The 15,481-nt window shown below is 42.4% G+C and overlaps 1 pseudogene; it reads left to right on the top strand.

The window, feature by feature from the left end:
• The first annotated feature begins 209 nt into the window (after window positions 1-209).
• On the top strand, window positions 210-15,107 carry LOC124002391 (annotated as a pseudogene).
• The last annotated feature ends 374 nt before the right edge of the window (window positions 15,108-15,481 follow it).

Genomic DNA, 15,481 nt, shown 5'->3' with positions numbered 1-15,481 from the left:
TTGTCCTATGCTATTTGGGAAATGGTTGGATTTTTTTATTTAAAAAGAAATAATACAATTTGTAACAAACTGTTGGAATATAAGCGTTTAGTTCACAAACTACAAGTCAGCGAAAGTTACAGGTATTTATACATATTGAGAGAACATTCCAAATCCCACCCACTGTCTCACAGAGAAACCCTCCCCTTGCGCGCACCATCCATCTCTATCCTCCAACCACTTACCAGCTCTCCAGTCCATCATGAATAAACATTAATTTTAATAGTACATGGTACCTTTCAGTCTACTGTGAGGTTCAGTTGGGGAATATTGACAGGTGGTCCGTAAATCGCAACTAATCCGGTAAAAGGCACGTTTTGCGTCTTCCGTGTCTTTGGGAAGACAATGGCTCGCGCCAGGATATATCGGGAGTCATTGTGCGTGATTTTATTGCAAATAGTCCTTATTTGCTCCGCTCAGGTAAATCACAAATTACGGTTATTTTCTTCTCCAATGGTTCACACCGATTTGTTGGCCAGCCACAACGTATACCTGGTTTGTATGATAGGCATGTATGACTGCTTTTCTTGAGATTATATTGTCCTGTGTTATTGGGATAGAATTTCCCATGGATGGGATATGCTGGGATGGGATGCTCAGACTCCCAAATGTTTTGAAACACACCTTCTATGCATTTACAGATTCGTTGAACCGTATAGTTTACAAATACATTAGACCTACCATAATATGCCTATTGATTAGTGGACTATTTCTTTCTTTTGTGAATAGCTGCATGATTTAGAGGTGTGTGTAGGGCAAGTAACATAACAGCTGCATGTGTAGGTTGGAATCGCAACAAAAATATTCTCAACATATGTAATTACATAGAGTGGTCCCTTGTATAGTGGATAAAGGCTTGTGGTTTTCTTTTCTTGACCTTTCTGCCCACAAAACGACTAATTTCACACAATGGAGCTCTTTGTGTGAGGGGACCAAAGCACTGCCATCAGCCATGATTTGGAGATACATTTCAGTAGAGGCTCTTTAAATGATTTTGTTTATTTATCTACAGAGGGGCCCGGTCGGTACCAGAGGCCCCGCAGGACCCCCTGGTATAGCAGGCGTGCCTGGAGTCGACGGCATTGATGTGAGATATCTTTTGATTTAATATTTTATTGTTTATTTGTGTCATTTCACGCTTTAGACTTATATGTTGTTCAGCACCACACCTGGTACAGACCAACATTAATTGTGTTATTCTGTCATTTTCAACCTATAGTGGAGTTTTACATTGATATTAAATAAACATTCCTTTTTTCTCTTTCATTTCAGGGAGACAGAGGGGATGATAACTTCATAGAAGGCGGCCCTGTGAGTGGACTATTATTTCCTTTGCCATAACCTACCAATAAATGGTTAATACATTTTAGCATGGTATTGAAATGGTCACTCTGTTCCCAGGGTCCTGATGGGGAAGATGGCAAACCAGGAACTCCTGGAACAGCCGGCCTACCAGGGGCAGACGTAAGTTACACAGAATACACACATTTACAACCAGTTTATTATTCATATTCCCCAAGCAGGAAACCTTAGTACAAAATCAGATAAGACTCCACTGAGTCTATTGAACATCTGTAACTTCTGAAACTCAAGGGACTGAAAATCTGTGGTACTACTGCTGTGTGAGTCGTTTATATTGGCTCCTGAGCAAAAAGTTTGGGGGGGGGGGGGCTCAGTGGGATACATCAACCTGGGTATTTAGGGGAGAGAGGAGAATGCTTCAAATAGTTTCCTGACTGAAACAGAGAAACAGAGGTCTTTTTGTGTAAGTGGCTGACAGGAAAGAACTGGGAAGACAGGAAAGAACTGTATGCTGGGAAAGGTGGAACAGAAGGGCCACAGTGTGTGTGCTGTCCATTTGGGCAATAATGCTGAATATAGAATGGCTTATCAGATGAACTGCTGACTGCTCTGTGTCTGGCAGAGTTGGTAGTGTCCAGGTATGTTGAGGTAATGCACTAGTTTGGGCTGGGTAGCTCCCTATTCTCCTTTGTTTAGTGAATAGTGATCATATTTTTAGGAACAGCAAATACCTTGATAACACTGACTTCAAGTAGTCAACTATCATCCATTCTTCCTGTTTCTCTGTCCATAACTGGAGTTCTGATTTGAATGATTCCGGATTTCTGTTGATTGCTGTCTACCAAAGCTATTGACTAATTAGAGAGTATTAGTAGTTCCTTGATCTTGAGAGGATAGTTCAGAGCGTCTTCTCTTTTCAATCCATTGATTCAAGCTTGGCGGAGGACTAGTTGGACTAATTAAGTGACCTATGGTTTATGTAGGTGGTGGAAGAGGGGAGGGGCTAAACAGTGTGAGAGAAGACATCCCATTTTAGTCTTATAATTGCTAAATTACTGTACAGGAAACATGTAATCCATGAAATGTCAATGATGAAAATATGCAATGGTTTAGTTAGTACATTGTTTAGTTAGAGCATTGGTCACATACTTTGTAATGTATTATCGTCAAGATACAAACGTGGAATATAAGAATAATAATATAATAATAATAATATATGCCATTTAGCAGACGCTTTTATCCAAAGCGACTTACAGTCATGTGTGCATACATTCTACGTATGGGTGGTCCCGGGGATTGAACCCACTCGAGTTGTCTCAATTGAGATGCCTTCCATAATTTGTCGAAATCTTGTTTATAGATTATAGATTTGGATTACAAACCTTCCTTTGTGTTTATCAAACACAAATTTAATTAAGGAAATCAGATTTACAGTAATATTGCCTTGAAGTAAGGCAACCCTGTTACTAATGGTGATCTCAGAGAGTACTGTGTCAGCAGCTCAGTGTTGGAACAGTTCTATTTCAAATCAATTCATTTCCGGAATGGAGGAATGGATGGATTGCCTATTATTTCTAATGAATATATTCATAATCATGTCCTTTTATCATTTCCCAGGAGTCCCATTGAATGCTTGTAAAGAATAAAATAATATAGAATATCACACTAAGAATGGGTAACAGAGCATGCAATTAGTTCTTTAACTGGAGGGCATAAGACACGTATTGAAGTTTTATATTGTCTACTCATGGACATTCATATTTCTGTGTGGTTGATAGAAGCTTTGTTATATCTATAGGGTGCCACTGGACCTGTTGGGGATCTCGGCCCAGATGGGCCTCCTGGAATAAAAGTAAATTTTCTTTATTTGAAATCAAATGTATCCATAACCTTCCTATCTGTCTAATATCTATATTGCTGAAATATAATGCATATACACTCTCAGTACTCAGTGTGTGGAGGCTGGTCTGAAGACTATGAATGAGAAAATATCAGTACGCTCCAAAGCAATGAAAGGTTGAGATTGTTTCGCTGCCATGTTATTGTCATCACCAACCATCTTGTGTGCTTCTCTATCAGGGTGAACCCGGAGAGGCTGGGGAAGTCGGGGAGATTGTAAGTAAGCATGGTTAACTAAACGTATTAATATAATGTATGAATAATAGGGATGTAGTAGGGATATGGATTTATAAATACGAGTTGTGTAGTTGTGGATTTATAAATACGAGTTGGGTGCATTCACGTTTTGGGAAATACCATCGAACATGGGGCTCATTAGAAGGCTTGTGATTGTTTTGCTCTTTTCTGCCCATAACAAGTATATCAAGAGCTGCGTTCACTTTCTAAATTAAAAGGAAGATGAACATAATACATTTTCTGTCAACAATTTGCATTTTTTCTTACCATAAACAGCAACTGCTGAAGATGCCGCCATGCTTGCTGTCTTTTTTCTTGACAAATGACAGCAGAGAGGTGCAAGTGAAAAACTTGGAGCACGGGGATGATAGATGAGTTTCCCACTAGTAATTACCAGTGGATTTTTCACAGTTGTATGCTGGTATTTACGGAATTATAAGTATTGTACACCGACACCCATTGGTTGACCTGAAATCATATATGACATAAATACACCCACCTAGGATATGACACTTATAAGGATACTATCTACTTAAGGGTATGATATACTATAAGGACTGATTTTTAAAAAACTGCATTGTTTAAAACTGTACATTTTATTACTGTACCCTTGTTACTGCATTGATTAACTTGTTAATACAGAAAACTGCAACTTTACCTCAATTTTACACCTTCAAGCCTCTCCATGAATGGGAGTAGAAGCTGTTAAAGAAGCCTATTTGACCTAGACTTGGCGCTCCGGTATCGCTTGATCTGCTACCACACAGCAAGCGGTACCGGAGCTCCAAGTCTAGGTCAAAAAGGCTTCTTAACAGCTTCTACCCCCGAGCCATAACACTCTTGAACAGCTAATCAAATGGCTACCCAGACTATTTGCACCCCCCCCCCCCCCCCCCATTTTTACACTGCTGCTACTCTCTGTTTATTAACAATGCATAGTTACTTTACCTCTATCTACATGAACATATTACCTCAATGACCTCGACAAACCGGTGCCCCCGCACATTGACTGTGTACTGGAACCCCCTGTATATAGCCTCCACATTGACTGTGTACTGGAACCCCCTGTATATACCCTCCACATTGACTGTGTACTGGAACGCCCTGTATATAGCCTCCACATTGACTGTGTACTGGAACCCCCTGTATATAGCCTCCACATTGACTGTGTACTGGAACCCCTGTATATAGCCTCCACATTGACTGTGTACAGGAACCCCCTGTATATAGCCTCCACATTGACTGTGTACTGGAACCCCCTGTATATAGCCTCCACATTGACTGTGTACTGGAACCCCCTGTATATACCCTCCACATTGACTGTGTACTGGAACCCCCTGTATATAGCCTCCACATTGACTGTGTACTGGAACCCCCTGTATATAGCCTCCACATTGACTGTGTACTGGAACCCCCTGTATATAGCCTCCACATTGACTGTGTACTGGAACCCCCTGTATATAGCCTCCACATTGACTGTGTACTGGAACCCCCTGTATATACCCTCCACATTGACTGTGTACTGGAACGCCCTGTATATAGCCTCCACATTGACTGTGTACTGGAACCCCCTGTATATAGCCTCCACATTGACTGTGTACTGGAACCCCCTGTATATAGCCTCCACATTGACTGTGTACAGGAACCCCCTGTATATAGCCTCCACATTGACTGTGTACTGGAACCCCCTGTATATAGCCTCCACATTGACTGTGTACTGGAACCCCCTGTATATACCCTCCACATTGACTGTGTACTGGAACCCCCTGTATATAGCCTCCACATTGACTGTGTACTGGAACCCCCTGTATATAGCCTCCACATTGACTGTGTACTGGAACCCCCTGTATATAGCCTCACTACTGTTATTTTATTGTTGCTCCTTAATTATTTGTTATATTTTTATTTTATACATTTTTTCTTAAAACTGCATTGTTGGTTAAGGGCTTGTAAGTAAGCATTTCACTCTAAGGTCTACACCGGTTGTATTCGGCGCAAAATTTGATTTCATTTGAATTCTCTTTTGTTTACCGCAGGGCGAGGGACCTGATGGGACTGATGTGAGTACTTCCCCATTTTTCCCACACCTGAATAAGCAAGAATGTATTTAAATAGAAGAGAATTCAGTACATTAGCACTGTGTCATGTCCTTTTTGTTTCACTGACAGGGAGCAGCTGGTGCACAAGGGTTGGTGGGCGAGCTTGGCAAAGTCGGTACCCCGGTGAGTACTGCCTTTTTAACATTTAGAAAATGATGGCTAGGTACACAGGGCTTCCAACTGTTTCAATGTCTTATTATATTGCAGTTAAAATGGAGATATTGACTTCTACTTGTTAAATTATTGCATTCATTCACCGGTAAACATATTATTATTATGATTTACAGGGATCACAGGGCAGGAATGGGCCAGTTGGGCTTCCCGGACCTGCAGGGCCCAGGGTAAATATGTTTATTCTCATGATGAATTAGTTCCATATTAGTGTTGTCATCCTTAGTACAGTAGGACAACCCATGTGATGTCATAGCTGCATAGTTCTGTGTGCCATGAAAAGTATCAAAGGGAAGACAGACAATTTACAGCATCCTGTACATTTTTAAGTGCACTGCAACAACCAGCCTGTAAGACAAACAGCCCGTTTTGCCGACAATTACTTCAAAGACAGAAATGTAAATAAAATGGTGTTTTTCTCCCCAGGGTCTTCCTGGCGTGTATAAGGGGGAAGACCTGGTAAGGAGTTCACAAGTTTCCTTTAAGGGCACCACAGCTATGCATGTGTACCCTGTTGCTGATGATGGGGAACTTTTCAGCAGAGCCCCCCTGTGGCAGGGCTCTTAGATGACCTCAAATAGGCTTTACTTGTGTTTTTCAGTGTCCCAATGCCTGTCCTTCTGGTCTTAACGGATATTCTGGCCTCCCAGGCATGAAGGTGACTACATAACAAATACTCATACGATACTATGGTTTCTCATTGATACTAATATACTATAGATGTTGATGCTGTATCTTGTCAGTGAAACTGGCTTGCATATAGCAGTAACATTATATGGTTTCTCTTTAGGGCCACAAAGGGGTAAAAGGAGAGTCTGGTGAGCCTGGAAAGCAAGGACACAAGGTAACGTCTCCCTCTTTTTACCCAGATAAATTATCAACAACTACAATAAGGTCAATAATAATGATTGTGACATTGGTTTGATGTTTTCTACAGGGAGAAGAAGGAGACCAGGCAGGAGAGGGCGAGATGGGAGCTCAAGGGCTACCAGTAAAATATTTTAATATTTCTCTCACATCTGTATCAATATGAATGTGTCATTCACAATGTGGCTATGATACATGTATTTTTTGATTGAAATTGGCTTCTTCCTCTCTCTCTCTCTCTCTCTCTCTCACACACTATTCTCTCTCTGCTGAATGATTTTAGGGCCAAGGGGGGCCCAGGGGAATAACAGGCATAATGGGCCTCAAAGGTGACAGGGTAAGGGTCATGAGGTCACACATTGTTTGACAGCATAGGGTGAATGCCAAAGATGAGCGATGTACTGTATATTACTGCCATCCTCAGCGGGTGCAATATTGCTGTAAAAATGACTTCAGCTTGGCCTGTTTCAGCACTGCCAAACCTCAACATCCCACAACTTATGTTTGAGCACACTAGTAAATGCATTAAAAAAAACATATATTTGACATCTGAAATGTCTTTGATAACAGGGACCACGTGGAACGTTTGGAGACCTTGGTCCCCAGGGAATTCAGGGTGGCTCAGTAAGTGCCTGTCTTGTTTTTAACACCGTGACGTTCACCTCTTTTTCACCATGACCTCTTTGCCACCACGCACATTACAGTAACATCTCAACCTATATTCTACTATTTTGGTTTAAGAAATTAGTTTTTCTTTTTTAGGGTGACGTGGGCCAAAGAGGAGTAGTGGGCGAGACTGGACCAAACGGTGGTCAAGTAAGTACTAAAACATCACACCATCATACAAATATATTATCACTGTTATATCATCATTATTATTATTACTGTTATATTATCACTGTAGAACAACAGAGCACATGGTCATTCACTTTCAAAAGCAAAAACCTGCCGCCAATTCATACAGGTGCACTCACTGTGTGTTGTTTTGCAGGGGGCCCGAGGTCCACAAGGAATAAGGGGCCTTCCAGGGGGGAAAGGGGAGCCTGTAAGTATTGTACACACCACAGCCTTACTAAATCTGATTTATTATCGACTAACATCTCATCTATGACATCTATGACATTACACACAGCATGAGCTTATGTTCATGGACATACAGCTGACTCAATACACATGCCATGAAGCTAATCTTCTTTGTTAACGCCCAACTCCCCTGTTCTTTCTCTCATGGACAGGGTCTAGCTGGGCCTGATGGACGTGAAGGAATTCCCGGGTTGCCAGCATCTAAGGTACGGCTCAAACTGCTGTTCAAAGACATAGGCTAAATGAGGATGTACACACAGGAAACAAGTCAGATTGACAAGCTGTTGTTTTTTCTCTATCATGTTAAGGGTATTACTGGGAAAGTTGGCAGTCCAGGTGATACTGGGCTCCAAGGACTTCCTGTAAGTGTGACCTCTGACCCCTAGCATCTCTGATTCATCATATCCATTTTACATGCGTATTTGTTTGGGTTTATTTGGTTGTTCATTTGTTTTGATGTGATTCTCGCCATAGGGTTTGCCAGGCGCTTATGGTCCAAAAGGACAAAGTGGCGAAATGGTAGGGGAATGTTTTAAATGTATGAATTAAACCAGTTATTGACCATACAGTATATGAATCTCTATTATGGGGAATCTTATGTTTTCCTCTCTTTGTTACTAGGGTAACTCTGGCGACCCAGGTTCTGTAGGACTAATGGGGTCTCCTGGGAAATCAGTAAGTCAAGAGAAAGTCTATTGATGAAAATTATATCATATTAAATGACAGTGATGAAATAAAATACTTTGATACAGTATACATATTATCCCTTTCATACTTGCACCAGTAGCATGAGAGATCTCAGGGTGACTTGCTTTGTTTACAGGGGGAACGTGGCGAGCAGGGAGAAGTAGGACCTGTCGGAGCAAGAGGTGGACCAGTGAGTATGTTCTATAGTATATGTGATTCACTGTGAGAAAGCCATCCATGTTAAAACACTATCAAGTTGGATTACTCTTTTCAAGGTCTCGTATGAACTTCAGCAGTTTGAATAAATGATCTGGAACCTCGTGATTTTAGGGTTAGGGAATTAGGGATAAATGGTGTGAGCTAAATAACGGAACAATAGAATAAGCAAGATCAGCACAAAGCATTTGAACTCTATTGCCACGCACAACCTTTGCTCTATTATTCTGTCAGCATTGTTCAACAAGCTCAGAACTTCATGTGATTCATTTGGGAAGGTCTTGGACTACAAGACTATAATAAATCTGCACCTGCGCCACAATTTCTTCTCTATTACTTCCTATTCTTCTTCTCCTATTTTGCTGTAGGGTGAAAGAGGAGTGCGTGGACCAGACGGACCTGCAGGGGCACCAGGACCCAGGGTAAGTCAACAGCCCAACATACCATTATAACTGACATACTCATAGCCCCAAAACAAGCCCACTAGATGTATCCTGAACCACAATGAATAAAGCATTTGACAGTTTCTCGGAAACATCCATACAACTGACCAATGAACTTGAAACATACAAATGAACTAGGCTAAGATGCTGGTGAAATCTGTAACCTGGGTAGTAAATAGGTGGAAGAATAGAGGGAGTTGAGCATCTTCTGCACAAGAATGATGGGAAAAGCCATGGGAAGTGATGACCAAGTGACCAAGCACAGAACCCTGTGGTGCTCCAGTCATCTGACTTTGTTGTGAGAAAATGCAAGGATTGGTAAGGTAAGATGCAGACAAGGAAATATCGGAGTGAAGCCAGTTCAATTCGGAATACAGAACAGGATTTTGTGGTTTGCAATGTGATGAATTATGATGCTACTGTGATGGGGAACGAAGAGGAAGACAAGAACATGATGAAGACGGTGTGAAAGAGGAGGAAGAAGAAAACAAAGACTATGAAATAAATGACCTTTTCTAGGATCATGTGCTGTGTGGCAAGAACAAAGTTGATGCTGGTCTCTCAACATTTACTAGGGTGGCCATTCCAATTATGTTGAAATAATTGTATATGTAATTATTTATGCTTACTTTCCTATTTTCATGACAATGCCTTTCCTGCCCTACTTTTCCTGGAACTACGACACCACTGTGCAAATAACACAAGCCGCCCCCATCCATACCAAGTCTTTTGCTATTTATATATGACATAACATCAGTATAAACAATGCACTGAGTGTACAAAACATTAGAAACACCTTCTCTTTCCATGACATAGACTGACCAAGTGAATCCAGGTGGAAGCTATGATCCCTTGATGTTCTTTGTTAAATCCACTTAAGGCAAAACAGGGGGTGCAACTCAATAGTAGGAAGGTGTTCTTAATGTTTTGTACCCTCAGTGTATATTGCTGTTATCTGCTATCATTCCATACATATACAATTTAACATTGGCATTGTTACCATAGTAACCCTTCAGCTCAACCAAGCTGAATACCAGTGACTAAGCGCAAACCCACTCCAAGCAAGTGGAGCCGTATGCTCTCTCATATTGAGAGTGGCAGCCCTTTATAAGCCTCCAGACTGCAGTAATACTGTAATCCGCCGATGAGGGGCTATGAATGGAGTCCTGTTACACTGGTCCATGGGCAAGAGGAGGATTCAGGCCAGGAAAATAAGCTGAAAAGGCCTGAAAGAACCCTCTGTTTCTCAGGAATTCCTTAAACCAGTCAGACGAGGGTATGCCACACAATCAGTACCCACACTTCCAAAACATCTCATGGAGTGTGTCCCCAATACCTTTTCCAGCTCACCCATTTAGACACGTTTTTTTCCAGCTACATTTTTTGCTTGTTGTGCAAATGTAGTCAGCTGAAGGCAAGGGGGAGGTTGGAACGTTGCACAGGCAATCCACTGTGTTTGAGTTTTTTAAGTGTGTGTCTATATATATTTATTTTTTTTTACAGGGAGGTAAAGGGGATCTCGGGCTTCTTGGTTTGCCTGGCCCTGCCGGCCTGGTTGGACAGAATGGAGACAGGGTAAGGAATATAAAAGGTACCACAAAAGCAGAAGCAGAAATACATGTGTAAAAGCAAAATATAATTGTCCTATTCCTATCTCTCCAGGGTGCAGTCGGTTTGACCGGTGCTCAAGGAGAACAAGTAAGTTTTATCAATACCATCTCAACCGACCGAATAGTCCATTCCTGCATAAGGGAGGTGAGCATATTCTATGTAGCCATCAAATGATGCAAGAAGATGAATGGAGTGAATTCAAATGAGTAACACCAAGCACTTAGGAGCTACCAGAAGAGTACAGAAGGCCCCAACAAGGCCTACTTGGGATGGACACGTGTTAATGATCCTGTAAGACGTGTTTTCTCTAACAAAGACATTTCTACTCATTGATTTAGGGAGAAGCGGGTTCAGAGGGCACAGCGGGAGACAGAGGGGACTTTGTGAGTAAATACATAAAGAAAAAACGTTGCTGTGCCCAACATTTTTTTTTTAAGTAAAAGAGTACTGATTCTGTTTTACTATAGGGTGACGAAGGGGAGCCAGGAGAGAAAGGATCGGTGAGTCCAGTTGATAGCATTGCTTACTGCTACAGTTCTCTGTTGACATAGACTAGGCCAATTATGTCCAGTACACATAATGTGGTACCTGTTCGTCCCAAAATCATGTGGGACTCGTCATGATTAGATGCCACAACTTAATACTAATACTAGAGGTCACGTACTAGTGAGCATCATCATTTCTCATTACTGAATCACTTCACAGTGTTTGCGCCATGCCAAAAGAAAGCCTTGCACACTGTAGGACTACATGCCTGAAACACATGATCCTAGACCTAGACAGACAGCATTGTCTATCCTCCCAATGGTGCAGTCTGTGTAATCCAATTTTACCTTTTGTTTTGAATGAAAGCTGAATGCCATTGTGTCGCGCTCTGTCGCTGTTTTCAGACGGGCAGACCAGGAGAGACTGGAAACAAAGGGCCGGAGGGCGGCCGGGGCATACCAGGCCCAGAGGGCAAGCCGGGCCAACCTGGACCACGTGGCATGCAGGGAGACAGAGGGGTGCCAGGACTGCCAGGGACACAGGGGCCAGCGGTAGGCACTTTAACAATTAACCAGATCTGAGGGCCTGAAACAGAGCAGGAGTCAAAAAGAGCTGTTTCTTAGCACTGCACTCATATAGAGTAGACTGGAGGAGACAGCGGAATTCACATGATGACTTTGCCCTGTGTTAAAGACATTCTCCCAAACTTTGGTGTCTACTATATGTGACACAGTAGACAATTTTCGTGGACCACTTTTGACTCATGAGCGCGACATTCAGAACTACTGGCTAAAGAGTTTACCAGTGAATCTCTTTAAGTATTTCCATGGGCTAAGACATTCCACGAAAAAAAGCCTGTGTAGCTAGCTATGAATAGCATTAGTTACCAGATAACACCACAATTCTCTCAACAACCACCTGTTTTCCCAGGGGAAAAAACCAAGCGATACACACATCACACAAGTTTGCATGAGGGTAATGCAAGGTAAGTCGTGATCATTTTCATATCACACTCTTATCCATTTGATATTGACCATTACTGAACCCATCACATTTGATAAGGCAGGTCCATAGGTTTCATTGAACTGACCCCCCCCCCCCCCCATCCTTTTCCCTTCCTGTGCCACAGAGCAGCTAGCCCAGCTAGCAGCCAGCCTGAGGAGGCCTGAAGCAGGCATCTCTGGACTGCCAGGTCCCCCTGGCCCCCCCTGGTCCTGCAGGCCCCTCCGGAGAGAACGGCTACCCAGGACTGGACGGGGCCAGAGGACTGCCAGGTCTCAAGGGACCTCCAGGGCTACTGGGTCGCAAAGGACTCAAAGGTGAGGTTCTGAGTCTCTAAAGATGGTGGAAATATGTCCTAAATGTAATATTATGGCCTTGTTTGTTAAGCCAATGACAAGTTGGCTGAAGCAAGCTGGTAGCAGTAGTATAAGTGATCTTCATTTGAATAACTAGGATTGTTTGTGCCATCACAAGTGAAGTTCACTACAGCCATCCTGCATTGCTAAACTTTACTTGAATTCAAATCAAATTTATTTATATAGCCCTTCGTACATCAGCTGATATCTCAAAGTGCTGTACAAAAACCCAGCCTAAGACCCCAAACAGCAAGCAATGCAGGTGTAGAAGCACGGTGGCTAGGAAAAACTCCCTAGAAAGGCCAAAATCCAGGAAGAAACCTAGAGAGGAACCAAGCTATGTGGGGTGGCCAGTCCTCTTCTGGCTGTGCCGGGTGGAGATTATAACAGAACATGGCCAAGATGTTCAAATGTTCATAAATGACCAGCATGGTCGAATAATAACAAGGCAGAACAGTTGAAACTGGAGCAGCAGCACAGTCAGGTGGACCGGGGACAGCAAGGAGTCATCATGTCAGGTAGTCCTGGGGCACGGTCCTAGGGCTCAGGTCCTCCGAGAGAGAGAAATAAAGAAGGAGAGAATTAGAGAATGCACACTTAGATTCACACAGGACACCGAATAGGACAGGAGAAGTACTCCAGATATAACAAACTGACCCTAGCCCCCCGACACAAACTACTGCAGCATAAATACTGGAGGCTGAGACAGGAGGGGACAGGAGACACTGTGGCCCCATCCGAGGACACCACCGGGCAGGACCAAACAGGAAGGATATAACCCCACCCACTTTGCCAAAGCACAGCCCCCACACCACTAGAGGGATATCTTCAACCACTAACATACCATCCTGAGACAAGGCTGAGTATAGCCCACAAAGATCTCCGTCACATTGATGATAATGTATACGTTCTGCATAGGTGACACGGGCGACAGAGGAGACAGAGGACCCACAGCAAGAGGGGTTAAAGGAGAACCTGGAGCACCCGGTCTACCAGGTAAAGATACCAGTCACAAGAGTATTATAAGGCTACATGCCCACAACATAAAAATGAAGGCTACAGTCATAACCACTGTGCTAACCCAATATGCGCCATGTCTCTATATGCTCAGCTATAACATGGTTAGCTAGCTATTTAGCAGTTCCACATTCATGTACATATCTCAACCGACCACTCTATCCACAGGTGATCATGGTAGAGCCGCCTATGGCACAGACGGCCGCGACGGCGAGAGAGGGCCACGCGGCGTTCCCGGTATTCCCGGCGTTCCAGGGCCTCCTGGTCGTCCTGGCCTCAACGGCTACTGCGAGTCGTCACAGTGCATTCTTCCTATGGTGGCGTCACCGATATCGGCAAAAGATTCCGGCATGAAAGGGCCAAATGAGGATTAAGATGTGAGTCGGAGACCCAACGGGTCCCTGAACTGAGGGGCCACAAGGGGCCAAACTATTCAGAGACTAGTGGAGGAACTAGCTAACGCGCCACGGAAGATCAGGGTTGGGGTCAATTCCATTTCATTTCAGTCAATTCAGAAAGTAAACTGAAATTATAATTCAAAAATGTTTCTCATTGAAAAGCAGGAAAATGGAATAGAATTGGAATTTCAGTTAACTTCCTGATTTGAATTCATTCAAATTGAAATGAGATGAAAATGTACCCCCAACCCCGTGGAAAAAAACATTACTTTGTCTGATGTGTTTTTACCGTTTGTTTGTATTTTGTTTTATTATTTTGTTATACCCTTCTAAAATACATTACAGTACCCCTTAACCTCAGCTCTAGCTTTTGCCATCTTTGCACTGTAAAATAAAAGGACCATTACATTTTTTGGGCAAACTAATTGTGATTTTATTGGGTACAGTAGGCTTTGTGTTTTGTTAAATATGAACCAAGTTAAAACAAAAACAGACCAGACTAACTGTGCTTTAAGCGACAATGTGCCAACCATTTTTAATTCACAGAATTCTGTGTGTTTATGTATTTGTGTCAATACCGAACTTTCATACAAATTACCAGAATACTGTTGGTTCAATGACTTTCATTTCTTAACCAGTATCGTTGTTGCATATCCACTCACCAACCCCAATGCTTTATCGTCTTCCTGATGTAGGATTTTCTTTGTCATGATGACTGTTTTTGTGATGGGAGAACTAGGGGGGCAGTGTTGTTCGAAGACATATGTAGAAATTGTATATGCCATTCTTATTTATTATAAAGGTCGGAGGAGGTGACATCAAAGGTTGTACAAAAGAGAAAATAAACACATTTTGATAAAAGTCTTGCATGTTTTGTATGAAAGACTACAACGAAAATCCAGCAAAGTGTTTTTTGGCTAATTTTCTGAGGCCTGCAGAGTTCTACTGACTGGATGGCCTGTGGGTACAAATATAGCCACAAGGGGACACTAGCAAGCTTGACTGTCACCAGATCCAGGGTATAACCAACAGCCATTTAAATATCTCCACAAAAGGGTTTTGATTAATTTTCTGAAAATGCTGTTTGTCTTTGTGCATTAGACTGTAGTTTTCCTATGCAGAAGATTCTTGATATTAAGTAAGCCTTGAGGGACATGTAACAGGGTTGGGGAGGGTTGAATAAATAAATTATTCACCTGTAATTGAGCCCACGCTTCTCATTTAAATCAAATGCAGTTAAGTATACCTTAATTATGACATGTTATGTGTCACTAAATGTATTAAAATGACATGATCAGTTTCAAGCCGTTTCCAGTAGGAAAACCTCTACCATGACTCTGCACGGCTTGTTTTTTGGGGATATTCTGGCATAACCTTTTCATTAGCTGAATTGGTTTCTCATGATCTTCTATGAAACAGTACATAATCTTCCTCTTTCTCTGCCACGGTTCCAGTCAGCAGTCCCATAAACAGGTCTGACTCTTTGTTAGTGCCAATGCTGGTACTCTAGACAGAACAAGCCCACTGGAACAATCCATTAAACCAAACAAGGCCAGTGTAAAACAAGT

Source organism: Oncorhynchus gorbuscha, linkage group LG18 (genome assembly GCF_021184085.1).
Source record: "Oncorhynchus gorbuscha isolate QuinsamMale2020 ecotype Even-year linkage group LG18, OgorEven_v1.0, whole genome shotgun sequence".
NCBI classification, from domain to species: Eukaryota; Metazoa; Chordata; class Actinopteri; order Salmoniformes; family Salmonidae; genus Oncorhynchus; species Oncorhynchus gorbuscha.
Note: the sequence above shows the minus strand (reverse complement) of the source record. Positions and strands in the feature narration are given on the sequence as shown.